Consider the following 16,960-nt stretch of genomic DNA (forward strand, 5'->3'; position numbering starts at 1 on the left):
GAATAGTCTGGAGGATCACGCGACTAAGTGTGAGGAAAAGTTTCCAGGCTTAGGGGGCATCTTGGGGAAGGGGTTTTGAACTAGAAGCAGCTACTCTGTGCTGAGAGAAATATTAAACAACAGGACACTCTAGGGTTTTCTTGGGGTTTCTTTGACTGGGCCGTGTACATTTTGAGTCCTGGTCCAGGCATGGAACACAGGCCCTCTGTAGCGGGAGCGCAGAGCCCTACCCACTGGACCTCCAGGGAAGTCCCGGGACACTCTAGTTTTGAAGGAATGCTAGGGCTTTCATGCTGATCCCTGTCCTACCCTACTTCTGCCCCCTCTGCTGTCACCCTGAAATGTACTAGCCTGTCCTTTGCCTCATCTGGCTTTCCAGGGATCAACTGTGTAGAAGCTAAGTGGTCAAGACCACAAGGGACCTCAGAATATGAAGTCTACCTCCCTGATTCCAAAACCTGAAGCCCAGAGACCAAGAGAGATCGGCTAAAGTCACACAGCTTGTGGGAGTTCTAAGGAGAGAGAAACCTGGTGTTTCAGGCCCTGGATCTCCAATTAGTGGGCTGATTGGCTAAACCAGAGGTCAAATGTGTGGCCTATTTTGTTATCTCATTCATGTCTAATTAATGGCAAGAGAACAGAGAATCGTTTTAGTTGTGGATGGAGGGGATGAAGACCCGAAGCAATAATGGGTATAGTTCTAGGCTACAGGGGTTGTTGGTGCGTTTTAAATGACAGTATGAACAAGTTCCTGCTTCTTTTATCAGTATATCTTGCCCTGTGGTCTTCCACAAACAGTCATGTGGCAAACATATATTGAGCACCTGCCGTTTCTACCCATGCCACTGGGCATTAGGGTGCAGAGAGACAAAGAGTATGATTCTGGCTCGGCCCTCAGAACCCTTGAGGACTAAAGGTTCAAACAAAGCAGAACAAAACAAATGACAGAATCATGTGGGAAATGCTAATTTTCGCAGAGGCACAGGGTGATTAATCCTCCTCATGTGGAAGAAGAGGTCAGAGATGGTTTCACAAAGGAAGTGGTGTTTGGGTCTTCAAGGATAACTATGACTATAGCAAGCAGGCAGAGAGGAGGGAGCAGGGCATCCACGCAGCTCAGGCGGGACCAGCAAACAGAGGGAGGCCGGGCCTGGTGAGGTGCCTGCGGTTCCAGGTGAGAAGGGCTGTGCCCATGGTGTGTGGGAACTGGAGGCAAGAGGTCAGACAGAGCGCGCAGACCAGGGTTGGACCGCAGTGGGCCTTGTACATTCGTGACAGGAGCTTGATTATCAGTCTTATTTACATATTTATAGTCTACTTGGCCAGGAAAAAGATTTGCAGCTGTGGCATTTGGACTTTATCCTGTGAGCCACAGGGAGTAAAAAGGTTTTTAATAATAAGAGCATTGTTACTGGATTTGTATGTTAGAAAGATTTTCAGATTTTCACGACTGACCTTTCAAATGCTAGGTGAAATGAGTAAACGCTGCATCTTTCCGAGGCTGAAAGAACTGTAAAAGCTAAGCTATATTTACAGAGTAAGGAATATCTCAAGAAGACTTAGCTTTTATGTCTGTTGAATTCTAAGTAACAATGGTTATGGGTTAGGATAAGACCTGAGGATGAAGAGCCCATCATCGTTTACTCTGCAGGGGCCCTTTGAATCTCTCCTAAGCTTCTAACTTCATTAAACTTTACAAAGGCTTATTTACAATGTTCCAAGTGACCACCCACCTAGACAGGCAGATAATAGCAATCACTAATATTTGGATAACTCTCTATATTCATTAAAGACTTTAATTCCACTTTCTGTCTTGATTCTCACAAAGGAGAAGACTGGTGTTATTTTTGTCTCTCCTTAACAGATGAGGAGACTGTGAATCAGAAAGACAGAGCAACTCGCCTAAGGTAGCAGGGGCAGATGGGGTAATAGGGTAATGCTCTTTCCACTGCAGCTTGCTGGCCATCAGTGGGGTGAGAGCCAGGTCACCTTCACACAGACTGTGATCTGTACCGAAGCTGCCCCCAGTTGACTGATGATCTTAGTCATGCCTTCACCCATCCAGTAGGAATATTCACCCCTCACTGACTGTAAGGATGTTGTAAGAATACGATACCACTTCCCAGAGTAGAGTACTAGATAAGCAAAATGGTCCTCTGCATTCACTCAGTATCATAGCCTGATCCCCCAAAGTCAAGAAGCCATCCATGTGTTAGAATTGATAGCAATAGTTTTCCCTCGAATCTGCCTCTGTGACATGGGGAAGGGAAAACAGAAATAGTCGTGTATCTGTAATCTTCCAGATTACAAAAAGGGAAGGCACACTTTTACAACCATTCATAGTTACACATAAACCAGGCCCTTAAAAAAATCAGTTTTATATAGATTTTGTTCAAATTTCACACACACACAAAATCAATTTTAAACTAGCAATTTATAGTGGGCAAAGTAACTTCACCTTTCAGAACCTGTAAAGCTATATCTGTGAAATGTTGAGGTTGGACCTGATGAACTCTAAGGTCTCTTCCTGTCCTAAGACTAAATTATTCTATGTGTAAGTGAAGCAGGCTCATATAAGATCTGATTAAGATAATTTTGAACGTCCAGAGATGAATACTGAGAAAGCAGTTTTGAAAACCTGCTTCTTGGGGGAAGGAGGGACGAATTGGGAGACTGACATATATACACTACTATGTAAAAAAGTATATAACTAGTGAGAACCTGCTGTATAGCTCAGTGCTCTGTGGTGGCCTAAATGGGAAAGAAATCCAAAAAAGAGGGGATATATGTATACTGTTGTTGTTCAGTCACTCAGTCGTGTCCAAATCTTTGTGATCCCATGAACTGCAGCATGCCAGGCTTCTCAGGCCCTCACTATCTGCCTGAGTTTGCTCAAACTCATGTCCATTGAGTCAGTGATGCCATCCAACCATCTCATCCTCTGTTGCCCCCTTCTCCTCTTGCCCTCAATTTTTTCTAGCTTCAGGGTCTTTTCCAAAGAGTTAGCTCTTTACATCAGGTAGTCAAAGTATTGGAGCTTCAGCTTTACCATCAGTCCTTCCAATGAGCATTCAGGGTTGATTTCCTTTAGGATTGATTGGTTTGATCTCCTTCCAGTCCAAGGGACTCTCAAGAGTCTTCTCCAGCACCACAGTTTGAAAGCATCAAATCTTCTATGCTCAGCTTTCTTTATGGTCCAACTCTTAGATCCATACATGATTGCTAGACAAACCATAGCTTTGACTATACTGTAGTCATGCATGTATATACATATGGCTGATTCACTTTGCTGTATGGCAGAAACTAATACAACACTGTAAAGCAATTTTACTCCAACAAAACTTAGTTAAAAAAACAAAGCCTCCTTCTGGCTGTGAGCCTCATATCACTGCATCACCTTCTCCAACTTCAGAGCAAAATGCTGGGCTGAATGAAGCACAAGCTGGAATCAAGACCACTGGGAGAAATATCAATAGCTTCAGATACACACATGATACCACCCTTATGGCAGAAAACAAAGAACTAAAGAGTCTCTTGATGAAAGTGAAAGAGAAGCGTGAAAAGGTTAACATTAAAAAAACTAAGATCATGGCATCTGGTCCCATCATTTCATGGCAAATAGATGGAGAAACAATGGAAACAGTGAGAGAGTTTATTTTGGGGGGCTCCAAAATCACTGCAGATGGTGACTGCAGCCATGAAATTAAAAGATGCTTGCTCCTTGGAAGGAAAGCTATGATCAACCTAGACATCATATTAAAAAGCAGAGACATTATTTTGCCAACAAAGGTCCATCTCTTCAAAGCTATGGTTTTTCCAGTAGTCATGTATGGATGTGAGAATTGGACCATAAAGAAAGTTGAGTGCTAGTCCATCCTATAGGAGATCAGTCCTGAATATTCATTGGAAGGGTTGATGCTAAAGCCAAAGCTACTTTGGCCACCTGATGCAAAAAACTAACTCATTGTAAAAGACCCTGATGCTGGGAAAGATTGAAGGCAGGAGGAGAAGGGGATAACAAAGGGTGAGATGGTTGGATGGCATCATTGACTCAACAGACATGAATTTGAGCAAGCTCCAGGAGTTAGTAAGGGACAGGGAAGCCTGGTGTGCTGCAGTCCGTGGGGTTGCAAAGAGTCAGACACGACTGAGTGACTGAACTGAACTGAACCGATATATATATATATATATATATATATATATACACACACACACACATATACACACACACACATATATATACATACACACAAACAGGGTTTCCCTTGTAGCTCAGTTGGTAAAGAATTTGCCTGGAATATTGTTGTCTGGGAAATCCCATGGACAGAGGCTCTTGGTGGGCTAAAGTCCATGGGGTTGCAGGTGTCAGACACGACTTAGCACCTAAACCACACACACACACACACACACACACGTATGTGTGTGTATATAAAGAGGAAGACCAGATGCATGAGAAGATGACCTCATGTATAACTTGGCAGCCTGAGGAAAAACTCTACTCTACCTTCTGTCACTTTAGTAGCTACAAGAAGGCAAGAGTTCCCCAAAGACAAACCATCCAGTTTAAAACAATGGGCAAAAGACTTGAATAAACATTTCTTCGAAGAAAATATATAAATAGCCAACGAGCACAAGAAAAGATGCTTAACATCATTAACCACCAGGGAAATGTAAATCAAAATCACAATGAATGAGATACGACTTCACACCTAGTATAATGGCTATAATCAGAAAAGGGGACAATAACAAATGTTGGCAGGGATGTGGAGAAATTGGACCCTACATTCCACAGTGCAGCTGCTGTGGAAATTGGTTTGTCAATTCCTAAAATGTAAGCATAAAATTACCATATGACCCAGCAACCCTAGGCCTAGATATACACCTAAAAGAACTGAAAACAGGAACTCAAACAGATACTTGTATGCCAACATTTTTTGCAACTCTATTCATAATAACAGAAGTATGGTAAGCAAAATGTGATACATACATACATAAAATGGAATGCTCAGTTCAGTCCAGTTCAGTGGCTCAGTCCTGTCCGACTCTTTGCGAACCTATGGACTGCAGGATGCCAGGCCTCCCTGTCCATCACCAATTCCTAGAGTTTACTCAAACTCACGTCCATCGAGTCAGTGATGCCATCCAACCATCTCATCCTCTGCTGCCCCCTTCTCCTCCTGCCCTCAATCTTTCCCAGCATCAGGGTCTTTTCCAATGAGTCAGCTCTTCCCATCAGGTGGCCAAAGTATTGGAGTTTCAGCGTCAACATCAGTCCTTCCAATGAACACCCAGGAATGATCTCCTTTAGGTTGGACTGGTTGGATATCCTTGCAGTCCAAGGGACTCTCAAGAGTCTTCTCCAACACCACAGCTCAAAAGCATCAATTCTTTGGTGCTCAGCTTTCTTTATAATCCAACTCTCACATCCACACATGACCACTGGAAAAACCATAGCCTTGACTAGAGGGACCTTTGTTGACAAAGTAATGTCTCTGCTTTTTAATATGCTATCTAGGTTGGTCATAACTTTCCTTCCAAGGAGTAAGTGTCTTTTAATTTCATGGCCACAGTCACAATCTGCAGTGATTTTGGAGCCCCCAAAAATAAAGTCAGCCACTGTTTCCACTGTTTCCTCATCTATTTGCCATGAAGTGATGAGACCAGATGCCATGAAATTTGTTTTCTGAATGTTGAGTTTTAAGCCAATTTTTTGACTCTCGTCTTTCACTTTCATCAAGAGGCTCTTTAGTTCTTCTTCACTTTCTGCCATAAGGGTGGTGTCATCCGCATATCTGAGGTTATTGATATTTCTCCTGGCAATCTTGATTCTAGCTTGTGCTTCATCCAACCCAACATTTCTCATGATGTACTCTGCATATAAGTTAAATAAGCAGAGTGACAATATGCAGCCTTGACGTAGTCCTTTTCCTATTTGCAACCAGTGTGTTGTTCCATGTCCAGTTCTAACTGTTGCTTCCTGACCTGCATACAGATTTCTCAAGAGGCAGGTCAGGTGGTCTGGTATTCCCATCTCTTTCAGAATTTTCCACAGTTTATTGTGATCCACACAGTCAAAGATTTTGGCATAGTCAATAAAGCAGAAATAGGTGTTTTTCTGGAACTCTCTTGCTTTTTCGATGATCCAGCAGATGTTGGCAATTTGATCTCTGGTTCCTCTGCCTTTCCTAAATCCAGCTTGAACATCTGGAAGTTCACAGTTCATGTATTGTTGAAGCCTGGCTTGGAGAATTTTGAGCATTACTTTGCTAGTGTGTGAGATGAGTGCAATTGTGTGGTAGCGTGAGCATTCTTTGGCATTGCCTTTCTTTGGGATTGGAATGAAAACTGACCTTTTCCAGTCCTGTGGCCACTGCTGAGTTTTCCAAATTTGCTGGCATATTGAGTGCAGCACTTTCACAGCATCATTGTTCAGGATTTGAAATAGCTCAACTGGAATTCCATCACCTCCACTAGCTTTGTTCATAGTGATGCTTTCTAAGGCCCACTTGACTTCACCTTCCAGGATGTCTGGCTCTAGGTGAATGATCACACCATCATGATTATCTGGGTCATGAAGATCTTTTTTGTACAGTTCTCTGTGTATTCTTGCCACCTCTTCTTAATATCTTCTACTTCTATTAGGTCCATACCATTTCTGTCCTTTATTAAGCCCATCTTTGCATGAAATGTTCCCTTGGTAGCTCTAATTTTCTTGAAGAGATCTCTAGTCCTTCACATTCTATTGTTTTCCTCTATTTTTTTGCACGGATCACTGAGAAGGCTTTTTTTTTTTTTTTTTTTTTTTTTGAGAAGGCTTTCTTATCTCTCCTTGCTATTCTTTGGAACACTGCATTCAAATGGGTATATCTTTCCTTTTCTCCTGTGCTTTTGGCTTCTATTCTTTTCACAGCTATTTATAAGGCCTCCTCAGACAACCATTTTGCTTTTTTGCATTTCTTTTTCTTGGGGATGGTCTTGCTCCCTGCCTCCTGTACAATGTCATGAACCTCTCCATAGTTCATCAGGCACTCTGTCTATCAGATCTAGTCCCTTAAATCTATTTCTCACTTTCACTGTATTATCATTAAGGATTTGATTTGGGTCATACCTGTATGGTCTAGCGGTTTTCCCTACTTTCTTCAGTCTAAGTCTGAATTTGGAATGTTAATCAACCATAATAAAGAATGTACTTCTGACATATGCTACAACATGGATAATCCATGAAAACATTATGCTAAGTAAAATAATCCAAACAGGAAGAACAAATATGGTATGATTTCCCTTATATGAAATACCTAGACCAGGCAAATTCAAAGAGACACAGAGTATCCGTAGATTCAAGGTTGTCAGGGATTCAGGGGAGAAAAACAGGGAGCTTTTGCTTTAATGGGCACAGAGCTTCAATTTGGGTGATGAAACAGAGGACAGCACTGTAAATGTATTATAATTAAGGTCATGGAATTAAACACTCAAAAAAGATTAAAACAGCAAATTTTTTATTTATATATTTTACCACAATAGGAAGAAAAAAGAGGGGCCAGGAATTGCTCTCTTTGAGGGTATAAAACAAAGAATGTTGCTCCCCATCCTGTCCTCCAAGGATCAATTCTTTAGGGACTGCAGTTGCTGACCTCCAGTATGCCCTGAAAGGAATTCAAGACAAAAAACAAAATGAGGCACTCTGTGCTCTGGAAAAACAGTCCCTTAGATAGCTAGAGATACTTTGGAAAAAAAAAAAATTTGTGAAAGGTTTTTTATTTTTTTTTTAATGTGGACCATTTTTTTTTTTTTTTTTTTAAATCGCTCAGTCGTGTCTGACTCTTTGCGACCCCGTGGACTGTAGGCCACCAGGCTCCTCCATCCATGGGATTTCCCAGGCAAGAATACTGAAGCGGGTTGCCATTTCCTTCTCCAATGTGGACCATTTTTAAAGTCTTTATTGAATTTGTTACAATAATACTTCTATTTTATGTTTTAATTTTTTGGCCAGGAAGCATGCAGGATCTTAACCTCTTACCCAGGTATCAAACCCCCACCTCTTACATTGGAAAGTGAAGTCTTATTAACCACTGGACCACCAGGACATTCCCTTGGGGGAAAAATTTTAATGAACCCAGATTCCTGCATTTTCCCATACACCTAAACTCACTAAAACTATTAACTGAGAAATCTGTTCCTCGTGATGTATACATGACTGCATGCATTCCCTAGCCTAGAGTTTATACATATATATTTATATATACATACATAAAGTGGTTTCTTCTCCCTCTTTGGAGCAATCCGCTCAGAGCTACTGAGAGACTGTTTCTCAGGCAATAATCCTCAGTAAGGTCCCTGAGTAAAACTAAAACTCACAGCTCTTAAACTGTACATTTTTCTTTCAGTCAACAGATGTCTAAGTGGTCTAAGGCCATCAGGCTTTTTGACCGGCCTCCAGTGCAAGAGAAAGAGCATCCTAGAGCAGGGCACAGGTGCATAGCCAGGTTGAGAGGGACATATGGTCTCTCCTTGGGTTCCTGTTTCCTGAGGCACATAGAAGAGAGATTCCACAAGTGGCTATAGACCCTGAGTAGCAGGACGTGACTGGCAGATAACCGTGAAACTTACAAAGGACTACCAATGCCAATGGAACCTGCAGGATGGAGCCTCATCAGCAAGGCTTAGAGGAAATCTCTACTGCTTCCACTGGACCTTCAAGCAATGAGCCAGAGCAGTGAGTATGGTCAGAAGAAAGGAAGATGTCACATCTGTGTCCCTCATGCGTGTCCCTGACTCAGTCTTACAGAGGTAAGTGGGAGGAGGAAAGAGGAAGATGAAAGGGAGCAGGTGATGCCAGGTACCTTCTAGACCCACAGAACTACCAATCCAACCAGAATTGGGAAGAGGAGGAGGAGAGTTTTAATTTAAATACAGCTTTTTTGTTTTGTTTTTAACTGCACTATGTCTTCATCGCTGCCAGCAGGCTTTCTCTAGTTGTGGCAAGCAGGGGCTACTCTCTAGGTGCCATGCGCAGGCCTCTCTCGTTGAGGAGCGTGGGCTCTGGAGCTCATGGGCTTTAGTAGTTGTGGCACATGGCCTCAGCTGCTCCACAGCATGTTAATCTTCCCACACCAAGGATCAAACCTGTGTCCCCTGCATTGGCAGGTGGATTCTGAACCACTGGACCACCAGGGAAGTCCTACATAGATGTTTTAAATGAAAAGATCGGGGGCTCACAAATTAAAATGAGAGTGTTCTGAATAGCCCAAAGTGACTAAGTTTTTTCATCTGCTGCCACATAAATAGGAATTATTATTCATATCTTAGAGATGGAGATGCTGACACTTAAAGAAATTAAGTAACTTGTCTAAGGTCACACAGTTAGTATCTATAGTGAATATGTTAGTTTCTCAGTTGTATCTGACTTTTTGTGATCCCATGGACTGTAGCCCTCCAGGCTCCTCTGTCCATGGGATTCTCTAGGCAAGAATACTGGAGTGGGTTGCCATGCCTCCCTCCAGGGGATCATCCCGACTCAGGGATAGCGCATCTGTAGAGCCATGACTAAAAACCCAGTCTATCTTACTCCAGAGCCACACTCTTATCTACTACCCACCATGCTGGCTTAAAAGTTCCTGCAAAGATCTGCTTGTGTGGAAATCTGAGATAGACTGAACTACAGTAAAATTTCATAGGATTTTACGATATATACAGAAGGGATTTGTTGGTATTGGGTGGTGATGATATTTTGTAATTAATAAAACAACAAAAGTTGTTGTGGGATTTGATCTCTTGGCTACTATATCTCATATTATAGGTCTATAATGCAGTTGTTTAAATAAACTGTAAGTAATTAATTCTCAATATGCTCATAAATTAAGAAAAGCTGTACTATAATGTGAACCCAAGGATATGTTGGAAGATAGCCACTAAAAGATATATAACATTGAGAAAATGCTGTGATAACAAACCTACAATTCTGGCCAAATAGAGCACATAAGTTGCTACTTGTGATAAATCTCATAAAGCAGATTATTTGAGCTTATTTGTATTGCTATGTGGAAAAATTCCTCTGAAAAGATTTTAAAATTTCACTACCTTTGATAAAGAAGCTGAAACAAACATCAAATTGGAACATTAAAATAAAACATTTACCTTAAGTGACCAATTAGTGTATATATACTGGTTAAATCTTTCTGAGAGAGTGCTGATTCTAATTTACTGGCACTGATTCAGAAAATGGTTTTTAGGAATATTCATCAGAGAACCAAGAATTCCTTACATTGAGCTCATGCCATAGTACAGAGATTGTCATATTGTAGATATTTAATAAGTATTTGACAAATGAAAGAATAGGTTGATCAAGGTGAATTGATGGTGATTGGGTGGATGAATGGATGGATGATTGAATAGGAGAAAGTGAATGCTACTTTACCAGTTTCAAACAATTTTTATAGGTATTCTCTCATTTGATCTTCAAAAGCATCTTCTGAGAAATATGCCTGAAATGTCCCTCACTTGTATCCCTCCTTCAACAACAACAATTCGGCATAAACCCATTAACAAAAAATACCTTTGTGGGAGCTGTGGGATCCAGCACCATATGCCAAAGGACTTGGGAGAAGTGCCACCCACCCTTGCACTACCTATATACCCAGGTAACAGGCATATAGACTTTGGTTCCAAGATGTGGACTCTGCAGTAGCCCCCAGACTGACTCAGCTATGGTTCAGGAGGCCCTGGAGACTATATCTTAGATAATCACCCTTGGTTGAGCATCTTTGTGCAAGTCCAGATGTCTGGTAGAGAAGTTCCAGCAAAATATATACGTACATACATATATGAATTCAGATACATTGGAGAGGGTAAAAGGAACAACTTGACTTTACCCATGTCACACCTTCCCCAAGACAGCACAGCTCAGTGCCAAGAAAGACCTTCCCTTTCCTACTGACGGGGAAGAGAGAGTGTGTCTGAGTGAGACCTGGCTTCCACAGAAGTGCAGACTCTGTCAAAGAGGTCTATTTCTCTCTCAACCCATCCAGAGTCCTGGGTCATGATCTCTAGGACTAGGAGGTATGAAGGGGCTGAGAGAGTGGCAGATGGGATGCTGGGAGGGCATTAAAGGGATGAGGATCCTGCTAAGGGCATCATGCACTCCATCAAGAAGCCCTCCCATGAGCCACTGGGGCACCTTTCCCATGGATCCCCCCCAACTGATCCATGGTACCCACAAAGCTCCATAGGTCCCACCTGCACACACTGCTGCCCTATGGTCAGCTCTCTGATGTACTCCTGATGGCATCAAGAGCTTGCTTGGCAAATAGCTAGTGAGCACAACACAAAACTGACGTAAATCTGCAGACCAGGAAAAGATTACAAACTTAAACTTTAGCCCTGCCCTTGGGAAACCGAAAGAACACTTCCTACATTGCTGGGTCAAGGGAAGGTATAAAACCTAGGAATTCTGCCACAAGAGGGAGCAAGTGAAGGGGTGGAGAAAGATACTCTATGCAAACGAAAACCAAGAGAGAAGAAATAGCTACACTTACATCAGGCAAAATAAATTTTAACTCACAAGCTGTATAAGAGACAAAGAAGGTCATTATATAATGAAAATAATAATAAAGGGGTAAACTCATCAAGAGGATATGATCATTGTAAATATATTTGCACCCAACATCAGACCACCTAAGTATATTAGGCAAGTACTAACAAATCGGAAGGAAGAAATAGACAACCATACAATAATTGCATGAGACATCAATAACTCTTTCAACAATGTATATATCATCCAGACATAAAATCAATAAGGAAATGTTGGTGTTAAGCAATACTTTAGGCCAAATAAACCAGAGATATATACAGAACATTCCACCCCACAGCAGCAGAACAACACATTGCACACCGAACATTCTCTAGGGAACATCACTGATAGATCACAAAACAAGTCTTGGCAAATTTAAGATTAAAATCATATCAAATATGTTCTCCAACAACAATGATATGAAACTGGAAATCATTATAGGAGGAAAGCTAGAAAATTCACAAGTGTGTGACAACTAAACAACACATTTCTTGAACAACCAATGAGTCAAGAAGAAATTATAGGGAAATAAAAACAATATCTTGAAAGGATGAAAATGGAAATATATTAAAACTTACAGAATGCAGCAAAAGCAGTTTTAAGAGAGAATTTTATAGAGACTTGCCTGTGGGTGTCCGGGAGTCTCTGGCGAAGGCGTGGATTGGTGGTGGCCTGCTGCAGGACTGTAGAGGTACATGCCTAGGATCTTTTGAGGGAGATCACCATCATCTTCATTACCTCCACCATAGTTTGGCCCCAGGTAAATAGCAGGGAGGGAACACAGCTCCACCCATCAACAGAAAGTTAGGTTAAAGATATACTGAGCATGGCCCTGCTCATCAGAACAAGAACCAGTTTCCCCCTCAGTCAGTCTATCCCATCAGGAAGCTTCCATAAGCCTCTTATCCTTCTCCATCAGAGGGCAGACAGAATGAAAACCACCATCACAAAAAAACTAACCAATCTAATCACATGGACCACAGCCTTGTCTAACTCTATGAAACTGTGAGCCATGTGGGCCCATGTAGGGCCACCCAAGACAGACAGGTCATGGTGGAGAGTTCTGACAAAATGTGGTCGACAGGAGAAGGGAAGGGCAAACCACTCCAGTATTCTTGCCTTGAGAACCCCATGAGCAGTATGAAAAGGCAAAAAGACAGGACACTGAAAGATGAACTCCCCAGGTTGGTAGGTGCCCAATATGCTACTGGAGATCAGTGGAGAAACAACTCCAGAAAGAATGAAGAGAAGAAGCCAAAGCAAAACAATACCCAGTTGTGGATGTGACTGGAGATGGAAGTAAAGTCCAATGCTGTAAAGAGCAATATTGCATAGGAACCTGGAATGTTAGGTCCGTGAATCAAGGTAAATTGGAAGCGATCAAACAGGAGATGGCAAGATTGAATGTTGACATTTTAGGAATCAGTGAACTAAAATGGACTGGAATGGGTGAATTTAACTCAGGTAAACATCATATCTACTACTGAAGGGCAAGAATCCCTTAGAAGAAATGGAGTAGCCATCATAGTCAACAAAAGAGTCTGAAATGCAGTACTTGCATGCAGTCTCAAAAATGACAAGATGATCTCTGTTCATTTCCAAGGCAAACCATTCAATATCACAGTAATCCAAGTCTATGCCCCAACCAGTAATGCTGAAGAAGCTGAAGTTGAACAGTTCTATGAAGACCTACAAGACCTTCTAGAATTAACACCCAAAAAAGATGTCTTTTTCATTATAGGGGACTGGAATGCAAAAGTAGGAAGTCAGGAAACATCTGGAGTAACGAGCAAATTTGGCCTTGGAGTACAGAATGAAGTAGGGCAAAGGCTAATAGAGTTTTGCCAAGAGAATGCACTGCTCATAGCAAACACCCTCTTCCAACAACACAAGAGAAGACTCTGCACATGGACATCACCAGATGGTCAATACCGAAATCAGATTGATTATATTCTTTGCAGCCAAAGATGGAGAAGCTCTATACAATTAGCAAAAACAAGACCAGGAGTTGACTGTGGCTCAGATCATGAACTCCTTATTGCTAAATTCAGACTTAAATTGAAGAAAGTGGGCAAAACCACTAGACCATTGAGGTATGACCTAAATCAAATCCCTTATGATTATACAGTGGAAGTGAGAAATAGATTTAAGGGACTAGATCTGATAAACAGAGTGCCTGATGAACTATGAATGGAGGTTCATGAACATTGTAGAGGAGAAGGGAATCAAGACCATCCCCGGAAAAAGAAATGGAAAAAATCAAAATGGCTATCTGAGGAGGCCTTACAAATAGCTGTGAAAAGAAGAGAAGCCAAAAGCAAAGGAGAAGAGGAATGATATACCCATTTGAACGCAGTGTTCCAAGGAATAGCAAGGAGAGATAAGAAAGCCTTCCTCAGTGATCGATGCAAAGAAATAGAAGAAAACAACAGAATGGGAAAGACTAGAGATCTCTTCAAGAAAATTAGAGGTACCAAGGGAACATTTCATGCAAAGATGGGCTCAATAAAGGACAGAAATGGTATGGACCTAACAGAAGCAGAAGATATTAAGAAGAGGTGGCAAGAATACACAGAAGAACTGTACAAAAAAGATCTTCATGACCCAGATAATCATGATGGTGTGATCACTCACCTAGAGCCAGACATCCTGGAAGGTGAAGTCAACTTGGCTTTAGGAAGCATCACTACAAACAAAGCTAGTGGAGGTGATGGAATTCCAGTTGAGCTATTTCAAATCCTGAACAATGATGCTGTGAAAGTGCTGCACTCAATATGCCAGCAAATTTGGAAAACTCATCAGGGGCTACAGGACTGGAAAAGGTCCGTTTTCATTCCAATCCCAAAGAAAGGCAATGCCAAAGAATGCTCACACTACCACACAATTGCTCTCATCTCACACACTAGCAAAGTAATGCTCAAAATTCTCCAAGCCAGGCTTCAACAATACATGAACTGTGAACTTCCAGATATTCAAGCTGGATTTAGGAAAGGCAGAGGAACCAGAGATCAAATTGCCAACATCTGCTGGATCATCGAAAAAGCAAGAGAGTTCCAGAAAAACATCTATTTCTGCTTTATTGACTATGCCAAAGCCTTTGACTGTGTGGATCACAATAAACTGTGGAAAATTCTGAAAGACATGGGAATACCAGACCACCTGACCTGCCTCTTGAGAAATCTGTATGCAGGTCAGGAAGCAACAGTTAGAACTGGACATGGAACAACAGACTGGTTCCATATAGGAAAAGGAGTACGTCAAGACTGTATATTGTCACCCTGCAGAGTACATCATGTGAAGTGCTGGGCTGGAGGAAGCACAAGCTGGAATCAAGATATCCAGGAGAAATATCAATAACCTCAGATATGCGGATGACACCACCCTTATGGCAGAAAGTGAAGAAGAACTAAAGAGCCTCTTGATGAAAGTGAAAGACGAGAGTGAAAAAGTTGGCTTAACGCTCAACATTCAGAAAACAAATTCATGGCATCTGGTCCCATCACTTCATGGCAAATAGACGGGAAAACAGTGGAAATAGTGGCTAACTATTTCTTTGGACTCCAAAATCACCGCAGATGGTGACTGCAGCCATGAAATTAAAAGACGCTTACTCCTTGGAAGCAAAGTTATGACCAATCTAGACAGCATATTAAAAAGCAGAGACATTACTTTGTCAACAAAGGTCCCTCTAGTCAAGGCTGTGGTTTTTCCAGTAGTCATGTTTGGATGTGAGAGTTGGATTATAAAGAAAGCCGAGCACAGAAGAATTGATGCTTTTGAACTGTGGTGTTGGAGAAGACTCTTGAGAGTCCCTTGGATGGAAAGGAGATCCAACCAGTCCATTCTAAAGGATATCAGTCCTGGGTGTTCATTGGAAGGACTGATGTTGAAGCTGACACTCCAATACTTTGGCCACCTGATGTGAAGAGCTGACTCATTTGAAAAGACCCTGATGCCTAGAAAGATTGAAGGCAGGAGGAGAAGGGGACAACAGGATGAGTTGGTTGGATGGCATCACTGACTCAGTGGACAGGAGTTTGAGTAAGTTCCAGGAATTGATGATGGACAGAGAGGCCTGGCGTGCTGCAGTCCATGGGGTCACAGAGAGTCGGACATGACTGAGCAACTGAACTGAACTGAACTGATTGGTAAGGCTGGCGCTCAAAGGAGCTGAAGGCTCAGTCATGTTCCTCTCACTCTTTGTCATGTTTATTCCAGTTAGCATCTCTAATTCATTGGGAAGGACTGGGATTCAACATTTTTATATTTTTCCTTTATTCACCATTGCCCCCTTCAACACCGACATTTCCTCCTTTTTGTTAGTCCTATTTAGACACATGTTGTATAGCACAACTCGTTCGGCGTTTGTAGTCCAAGTGCATATTACTGCATGTTTATACAGTAGCCCAGGTGCAACAGGAAGAAGAAGAGAACTGGTGGCCAAAGACTTGGGTTCGCTCATGAAGTATATGTGTGTGACCTTGGCAAGTCATTCCATTCTTTTAACGTCTCCATTTATCTGTAAAATGAGGGAATCTAAGCACATCCTCTCTAGGGAACATTCAGAAATAATAGCTGATGCTTCTACACTCTACTTGAAAGTATTTTATTCATGACTTGCACTTCCTCGGTACTTCTACAAAAAAGAAATCTCAAAACTATCTAATAATCATAACATGGAATGATAAGATTGGAAGCCACACTTTACAGAATTCTTGATTTCTTATATATTTATATTAAAAGGTTTTGTATAATTATCCAGAATAGCACTGACAGCCCATCAAGACTTCAGGGACAAAAGAGAAGGTGAGTATGGTGTTTTTGCTGAACTTGACACAAGAGCTCTGAACCCTAGAAAAAACCATTTTCCCTTCAAGTCCACCAGGGAATTGGAGGCATTCTTGTGATGGTTAATTTTACATGCCAGTTTAACTAGATTACCATCCTTAGGTATTTGGTCAAACATATTTAGATGTTAAAGGTAATTTTTTGTTAACATTTAAACTTTGAGTAAAGTAGATTATTCTCTCAAATGTGAATGGGCCTCATCAAATCAGTTGAAGGCTGTAAGAAAAACACCAGGGTCCCTGGGGAAGAGGACATTCTGCCAGCAAACCACCTTTGGACCTGAGTTGCAACATCAGCAAGGATTCTTCCCAGCTCCACAGTCATGGCAGCCAATTTCTTAATCTGCCTCTGTCTCTGTCAAACTGGCCATCGCTGATTTTAAAGACAAAAGTGGGCCATGAACCAATGAATGTGGGCACCTTGACAATCTGAAAAAGGACCAGGACCTTCAGTTATAACACTGGTCTTGAGCAGGAGAGTGATCTGTGTTACCACAGGTCCCTATATGGTGGGATTTTCAGGAACACACTGTAGACATAAACAAGG

Source organism: Cervus elaphus, chromosome 22, assembly GCF_910594005.1.
Source record: "Cervus elaphus chromosome 22, mCerEla1.1, whole genome shotgun sequence".
Lineage (NCBI taxonomy): Eukaryota > Metazoa > Chordata > Mammalia > Artiodactyla > Cervidae > Cervus > Cervus elaphus.